Source organism: Solanum tuberosum, unplaced genomic scaffold, assembly GCF_000226075.1.
Source record: "Solanum tuberosum cultivar DM 1-3 516 R44 unplaced genomic scaffold, SolTub_3.0 scf00192, whole genome shotgun sequence".
NCBI classification, from domain to species: Eukaryota; Viridiplantae; Streptophyta; class Magnoliopsida; order Solanales; family Solanaceae; genus Solanum; species Solanum tuberosum.
In genome coordinates, this window is record NW_006239115.1 from 81,008 (window position 1) to 90,073 (window position 9,066).

Consider the following 9,066-nt stretch of genomic DNA (forward strand, 5'->3'; position numbering starts at 1 on the left):
GCTATAACATTTAATTTGAATCAATAGTTTGTTATTTCATACAATTTTCCCATGTTAAAATTAGATATAATTTGTTCCACATATACTATATTCAAGTTGATTCGCATGAATCTTACTCTCTCGCTCACCTCTCTCCATGTGTATCTGTATTTCAGAATGTATCTGGTAATCCAAATAGATGTATCTAATGTGATTCGCATGAATTTGGATATATAGACTATCTTGTTCGCTACTCTCCCTATTTCAGTGTATCTGGTAGCAAAAATGCATGTATCTAGGTGTATATAACTTAAAATTTCTTATATAAAATTAATAATTAATAAGATAATATATAATTATTTTAAATTATAAAAAGAATTAGTAAACATGATATAAATATATGTCTAATAAAATACTATCTTAGTTTTATATTAGGATTTAAAAATAAATTTGCAGTATGAAAAAGTGCCGAGTAATTTTAGGAATTTGGGGGGAAAAGGTGCTTGATTTACGGCTTTAGATTTTGTTGGGCCCATTAGTTTATTAAAAAGGACAAATTACTTAACTACACTCCTTTACTTACCTTAATATTCATTTATCCCTATTTATTTCAAAAATTTCAAAAATCCCTTATTTACCTATGTATCCCACATGTATCCCATGCACAACGCTATGTATCCCGCTACGTGGAATGTATCAAACGCTATGTATCCCGTGCACAACGCTATGTATCCCACATGTGTCCCGTGCACAATGCTATGTATCTTGCTATGTGGAATGTATCAAACCTAATGTATTCCGTGTACAACGCTATGTATCCCGCTATGTGGAATGTATCAAACCTAATGTATCCCATGCACAACGCTATGTATCCCGCAAACATCATTTTTAAGGGATTTTTGGTAAATAGAAAACTAGAAGGGATATGATGTTATTTAGTACTTATAGTATGTGGTTCCTATAATTTATACTATTAAAAATGAAACGTTTGCATAGGTGAAAAACTAACCAAAAAAAAATTAAATAGGAGATTAATCCATCATAATGCGTTTCACTGATGCAGTTGAATTAGCTTAATCTTTTTCCTTTTCTCAATTTTAAAAGAAAAAAGAAAAAATGTATATTATATTGAGTATATGACACACAAGAATTGGGAATAGTAAATTCTCTATTATTTTCACAAATCAATCCTATATTATAAGATGAATAAACCTTGATCGATTGTATTCTATAGAAAAAGTCATGTTTAATTATAAAGACTACACTTCATTGATAATTTATATTTTTTATTAGATGAATAAATCCTTCTTTGTTTAATTGTTTTGAGTGAAGAAAACATTATATTAATCTTGCCAACAAACATTACATTTGCAATTTGTTCAATAAAAAATTAGAGAAGCTATGCTTATAGAAGCTTTACAAACTATATAGTGCAAATTAGAGAAGATATTATATCGTTAATTAGAGGCGAAGCTATAATTTTTTCAACAAGACGCAAACTATAAAAAAAAAATAGATACATGAATTGTTGGGCTTGGGTTTGACCCAGATCCATTAGTTTGTTGTATATATAATTTCACGGTAAAACTATCTAATACACAAATATTCTTACCATATTTGATTATTTATTAATTTTCTCTATAATTTGAAATAATTATATTTTATCTCACTAATTAATAGTTTTCATACCAGAACGAGAGAGAACAAAAGGAAGGCGAGCGAGATTTCTCTATGTATCTCAGATACATGCGAATCACACTAGATTACAATATTCTATGAAAAGTGTTCGCCTGGGATACCAGATATGCGAGCAAGATAGGAGAGCGGCAAGTGAGATTTGTTTATGTATCCAAACACATGTGAATCCACTTGAATACAGTATATCTAGAACAAATTAAATCTAATTTTGACCCATGTATTTCAAGATACATATATCTGGACGTATCTCGAAACATCAAAATCTGATAAGATTAGTAATATTGCATACTAGCGTATATCTAAATATTTAACTCCTAAACTAGTGAGATTTCAATAAGTTTTACTATATTTTATCAATAAAATGAATTGTTTGACCTTTTAATTAATATTTGTCCAAACTAGCTAACTTGGATACCATGGATATAAACAAAAATAGAATAATCCTTCACCAACTTTGAGCAGCCCTCTCACCATCTATCGTAACTTAGGGTTACAAGTCAAAATAAAACTTTGAATTATTATTTTTATTAATTAAATAAAAATAAGAGAATAGACAACTTACGGGTAAAACAAGGGAACTTTAAAACACTAGTACAACACATATTATATTACTACTATATGTTTTTGATATTTGACAACACAATGGATAGTAACTTAATAATTACTGAGGTAGAAGATTATGATACAAAGTTAGTATGTGACTGAGTATTGTTTAATTTAGTTTTCTTTATTGATATTATTATTAGTAATTTAGTATCATTTTTTTTATTATCTTGTTTTTTGATTTTTTGTTTCTTGTTATTTTCTTTACTGTATTAGTTATTGTTGTTGGTGTTATTTTCCTTATTATTTTCTCTTGCTTCTTTATTATATTATATTTCCTTTTCATACCTATTTTGAAATGTTTTATCCAAGCCAAGCCCAATGATCAATTGCAAAAAAGCTTTTCTACTCTATCATTAAGTAATGGAGCAGAGTAAAAAAAAAATTTAGTAAGTGTCAAAATATAAAAAGTGAACACACCTGAAAAAATTAGGCGAATCATCATATTGCATCAGTACATAAAATTAAAATTTTAACATAACTAAGAAAAATGTAATTTCTCGAAGTAGTTTTCCCTTTACAAATTTGAAAAACAAAACTTATAAAGAAGAACCCAACTAACTCAAATAATTAATCTATTTTTTTTCTCTATTTTTTCTTTCTTGCTTGAGTAATTGGTTTGGTTTGAGGGAGCACAATGGCAAGTAGGTTCATGAAATAAATGAAAAATTAAAAATTAAAATAAATGCAACTGTCAATATTCATTAGATGGTACGTCTAGTTTATTATTAGCCCCACCGACAATTATTTTTGTATTAAAATTTTTAAAAACCAACTGTTTTTTTAATTCTTCCCCTTAATTTTTGTATTATGTTATATATTAAAATATTTACTCTAGTACATGTTAATATCATTTAATAACTCTAGTTAAACTACTAGGATTTAGGAGCTGTCTAACTAAATTTTTTTCACAAAAATAAAAAAAGGGAAGTTTTTTTTTCCATACGTGTTAATGTTGTATTATAACTCTATTTTTATTTTATTTTTTTTCGCTCGGTGTTCGAAGCCCGCATGAAATCATGTAGCAGTCTCATCACTATACTACAACCTATGTTGGTAACTCTACGGTTTTAGTCTGTATATATAGTTTCTATACACACTTTTTGATGACATGTTCCGTGAATATTATGCTTCAAAAATAATAATTAAATGATAGTATACCCAAAAAAAATTAGTTTAAAATATCACAATTTTATGAGTTTTAACCAAAATTATAAGGTATAGCATCCCATTAAACAACCATGAACTTTTTGTATTAGGTGAACTCATTTTTAAAACTTTTTTTTTTTTTATCTCCATGCATTTATCAACACATTATTCTAAATATTTTCTATATATTGGTTTTTAACCTATATATTCAATCTTATATTCTTATTTTTATTTTACTTTGATATTGTTGTTGTGTTACCAAAAAGTTATTACAATAATATGTGTAATGTTATTTTATTAATTTGACCGACACTATCTTGTCCCTACCAAAAAAAAGAAAAAAAAAGTTATAAGTTAAAGCTAACTAATTAATATTGTGGCTTGTAGTTTGTTGCTTTCAGTTTAAGGTTTTTTTTTTTTTTTTTTTTGTTTACCAAACGAGGCTACAAAAACTAAAATACTAGAAAGCACAGTCACAACTAACATCAAAAAATCAAATTACTTCTTTTTGTTTTCCCTTTTTCACTATTTCTTCGTGATAATCGGTGCGAGGAAAAAAATCCTTTCTTTTCATAGAAGATATTGAAAGAAAAATTAAAGATACAGTCATATTGTTATAAGATATTGTTCTTTTTTATTTGTCTAGCTAAGTCTTGACTCATCTAACCATAATTCTCATCTTCTTCACCTGATTAAAAAGGGAGGGTAATTTGACTTTGTGATCAATCTCTTCTATGTTATGGATAAAAGAATGTGCAGATCAATTTTACTTTTCATTTTGCTATTTAGAGTTAGTTTATTGTAAGTTAGGATACAAAATTAAAATAGAATGTGATTATATCAATCAATCTTTTTTGTTGCTATGTCTAGAGATAGTTTGTTTGTTGAAAGAAATTGTGTGCAAATAATATTAAGTCAATATTTGGAGCCTTAAATCTTCTACAAATAGAAAGGGTAGAGATAGAAGTTAGATAATTTAATTTTTGTGCATCAAAAGGAATTGTATGTGCAAATATTAAGACGTGGAGCATTATACTTTTCTACAAGTAGTAAGGGTGGAGACAAAATTTAGGAAACATTGATTTTTTGTGTGTTAAATAAGTTATTTTTGAACAACAATTAGTGTAATTAGTAATCTTAATTATTTTGGACAAACGTATGAGGAGAGATTTCAATATTTTTTTGGAATTTAAAATGAAATGTTTTCTTAGGAAAGAAAATGACATTTTTATCGGTGTTTCAAATGAATCTTCAAATTTATCCACATAGACCATATAAATTAAGAAAGATTAGGCAAATATTCAAATGTTTATATTTCAATAAAGTTTTGAGTTTTAACGAAATAATTATTTTTTTAACTTTTGAAAAAGTTAGACAAATTGTGCACCTTGGAATAGTTGTACATATGCACCATCTTGATTCCTTCCTTTTATTTTCAAGTCTCTTATTTGATTTCTCTTTTTAATTTTCTCCTAAAAGAAAAAGTGAAATCATGATTATGAAATAGTATCTTTTTTACCACAATGAGAAAAGTGGACAAAAATTTTTATATATAGTTTTCATTTAATTACGATTAATAAATATATATACGTTTATTTGAGAAGTAAGTACATTTTACTGTATAATTTTCGTATTTCTACTCATAGAAATCAAATCCTAACCTACTCTGATAGGTGTTTGGTCATAAAAATTATCAGTATTTAAATAAATAGATAAATTATTTTTGAAAGTAAAAAAAATATTCAAAGTTATTTAAATATTTGAATAATTTGGGATAAAAAAATAAATTACGTTTTAACATTTTTAAATTAATTTTTTTTCCCAAACTTAATTTTCGAAGTTCTAATTCCGATTTTTTTTTAAAAGACCATGGCCTCTATAAAGTTTACATGGGATTGCATGCTAATTATTTTATACCGACACATGTAAGTTTGTAACATCTTGATATTAAGCAATACTAATTTAATTTGTAAAGTTATTTTCTTTGAATACTTTTTTTTAAAAAGGTTTGTGTGGGGACATGTGTTACTGGTGGCTAAAAGACCAAGTTTTTAATTTATTTTAAAATATCAATATTCAAAATGAAGAGTCAATTGTTCGAACCTAGTCATGTTAAATTTTATTTGGTTCACGTCATAATTTATTAGTACAAATTTACAACATTGAGCTTTGTAGATTGACGAAGTCTAACATATATTAATTGATGAAAGAATACCAACGTATAAAAAATAAAAAGAAACAAAATAAGTTCTGATGAACTTATTAAAGTAAATTTGAATTTAGTTCATCACCTATTAAATTTTAAAATACAAACAAATAAATAAATTTTATTAATTTGTCAAAATGAACAAATAAAGAGAAAAAATATTTTTAATTTACTATACTTAATAAATAGAAACGAAGAAGTCTTTTTTTTCTAACAATAACTAAGGTCTATAGTTTTTATTAAGAGGAATTTAGTATAATTAATACTTGAATGATTTCTTATTTTATTTTTGTTTCTTTCACCTCTTAAATAAGGTTTGGGACCTCATTAAATTCAAATTTATGTATCATGAAAATCATTTTAAAGAAGCTTTTACTATTCATTATTTTCATACACTTAAATTATCATTAATTAAGTGTAGAAGTATGATAACAATTTCTAGAGCTGTCTATGAGCTGAATTTAATTCATAATCGAGGTGGGCATTATTAATGAGAGTACGCAAAAGGACATACCTTTGGTGTATGTCCAAAATGAACGTTGTATCTAGATAAGTGCTCCTCTAGTCCGACTTTTTCAAAGCTTTTAATATCAATATTTCTTTTTGAGAATTCAAGAAAAGATCAAGGTTAGACGAGCCCGTTCATCCAACTAAGGATGGTCAATTAAAATTAATTAATTAGTTGAAATGTATTTTTCCCTCCGCGTTCCTTTCGATTTTTCCTTAATTTGGTGTAAGACTAGAAGTCAAGTCCAAGCGACAGCGATGCAACAACGGGCCCATATATAAATCATCTTTCTCTCTCTAATTTTATTTTTTTAAGCTTCTCTCTCAATTCTGTTTTTTTTTCTCTCTTTTAACTCTTTCATTGTTCATTTCTAGTGCTAACAAAATCCAAGTGTTTCTTCAACAAACTTCTCCGGCATAATTATTCTCACCATTCTCCAGGTACCTTTTTTTTTTCGTTTTTGATATTAGAAAATGTTTGCAACCGTGTGTTTGTTCAAATTTTTTGACTGGAATTTTCCTTTGTTAGTGCTGATTTTGCTGCTTACTTTTCAGTTTTAAGCAGTTCGATCTGTACATTTCGGGAACACTCTCGAGATACGCTTCGTTTTTCTCGGTATTCAGAGTTTTAATGCTTTGAAGTTTGGATTTAAGTGTGTTTTTTCGAGTTTTTCTCGTAATTTCTTACTCTTCGGCATTTTTAATTTTTTTTTTTACGTGTTTGATTGTAGAAAAGGTTCGCGGTCTTTGATTATGGCAGTTGTGATTGTTCAAATTTTTTAATGGAATTTTCATTTGTTTACTGTGGATTTTGCTGCTTACTTTTCAGTTTGATCTGTACATTTCGGGAATACTCTCGAACTTACGCTTGTTTTTTCTCGGTTATCGTTGTTGAAGTGTTTTTAAGTTTGGATTTAAGTGTGATTTATCGGAAAAATGTTCGTAATTGCTTCAATTTGTTTGGTTTTGCTGCTTATTTTTTTCAGTTTTAAGCTCATCGATCTGTGCATTTCGGAAATTTCTTCTAATTTTTAGCTTCTCCGGCGTAATTGTATGCTTTGTTGTTAAAATCGCTTTTTTTGGAAGTAGAAAGTGTCGGTTGATTTTTTATAGCAGTTTTGAGTTTTAATCGGAAGTTTCTTCTGTTTAGCTTTCAGGTTTAAGCTGTTAGATTTGTGCATTGTGCTTCATATTGAAGGAAACTGCGGCACTCTAGGATTAGTTGCTCGATTAATGTGAATTTGCAGACCGCAGTGGCGTCTCCGGAGTCTGGAGAAGCTAATTTGTAGGCTTTTCTAGTGAATATGGAGGAAATGTACTTATGTAAACTCCGAGTATGATTAAGTAAGTTTTTCCTTTTGTTTTTTCTCAAGTTTGATGCTCATACTTCTTCCATTTTTTATTGTCTTTATGTTAGGTATTTGCACTGTTTCTTTTTTCTTTGGTGTTGTGTTTTGTTGAGATTGAGATCTGCATTTGAAAACTGGTGGAGATTGGCAGTTGAGTACTGATGGTTCTCACGCATTGTGCCGATCTAAATTGTTCTTGTCTATTATGATAATTGTTTATTCTGTAACTTCAGGTGCTGGCTTCAGTGGCACATCTTAGTTTAAAATACTGATATATTGAAGAGTAAGCAGAATTTAATATAGCATTTGAGGGTGTAAAATCTTGGAAATAGTTTATAAGCATTTAATTTTCTCAGACGACAGGGCAAGAATCTAGTATCATATTTTTATTAGTACCTAGTTGTTATCTATAAAAATTTCCACTCTGTTTTCTGTTATTTTCTAGTGTGGATGTTTATTTTAGAGCATTTTCAGCTCTTCTTATGCTCTAGATAGAGTTTGATACTATTCCTTTTCCTGATAGCCTTCAATGTTCCTTTCCATTTCTTTCCACTGGTACATGATCCTGTTAATAAAAGTTAAATACACTCAGAAAGGGAACCAGAAATTCATTAGGATTGTCAAATGGCAGGTTTATAGATGTTTAGTTATTTAATTTGAGAGCCTCTTTTTCTCCTTTATTTTTTTATCTAAGAATATCAGGCAGAAAAGATAATATTATCACCTTCGTATAACAAAATAGGACGGTTATGATTCATTTGTGTTTATATATAATCTTCGAATCTTTTCTCTTGACTTGGCTGGCCTTAGTGTGTTTGACAGACTTTTTTTTTTCTTGTCTTTGCTATTAAAATACTACTGAAACTTCTCCAAGTTATATAAACTGCAGACACCGCTTCTTGCCTGCTGCCCTTACTATTTCACTATATAGCTTGGAACATACTCTTCTGCATTCAAGTTCTTATCTTTCCCTTTATCAAAAGAGAAAGTTGGCATCTTTGCTTTGGAGCACTTTGTTCCTTTATTTAGAACCAATCTCTCTGTTAAATTTATTAGCCATTGATAGGGGACTTATATTAAAGCATAAGTCCTTTAGGTGTTCAATTCATTCTTGGAAAACTACATCTTTTGATGTTCAAGAACATGCCCCCAAATTGATCATCAGCCAAGCAGTCAACTAGGTTCGACGTTTCCTTAGGCAGTGTACATGAATCTATAGTCTCATATTAGACAATTTTTCATCTCACCTACCATCAGTATTTGGCCTCCAATACGGGAGCAATGTAATAGTGTGTGCTTTATTTGGTGTTCTGAAGAAACAAACATCGTTTCTTTTTGGCTTTTGGACTGTGCTAATAACCTTAACTGATTTAACACTTGAGTCTGGACTCACATGATTAAGATTTGGTGTTGCGCTTCAAGTTGGTTGTGGTTCTTTTCTCCTCATTAGCATGTACTTTTTTTTTTTGGTTAACTTTTTGGTCCCTTGGACCATTTTATTAAAGCGCAAGTCCAAGAGCTGACCCAACTATTACAAAAAAAAAAAAAAGAAGCAAATATCAGACATTCTGAATG

General features: G+C 28.6%; 1 protein-coding gene across 3 annotated transcripts in view; it reads left to right on the top strand.

Annotated features, from left to right (window-relative positions):
• Positions 1 to 6,407: 6,407 nt before the first annotated feature.
• LOC102601182 (beta-1,3-galactosyltransferase 15) overlaps positions 6,408 to 9,066 on the top strand; it is a 7,187-nt gene continuing 4,528 nt past the window's right edge. Inside the window, exons 1-3 of one of the 3 annotated variants that reach the window (XM_015312181.1) lie at positions 6,447 to 6,583; positions 6,698 to 6,758; positions 7,293 to 7,486. The gene's annotated coding sequence lies outside the window, so the exon portion shown is untranslated. Of the gene's footprint in view, positions 6,584 to 6,697; positions 6,759 to 7,292; positions 7,487 to 9,066 lie in introns of all 3 variants that reach the window. The other 2 variants (XM_006355042.2, XM_006355043.2) reach the window with 2 other exon arrangements.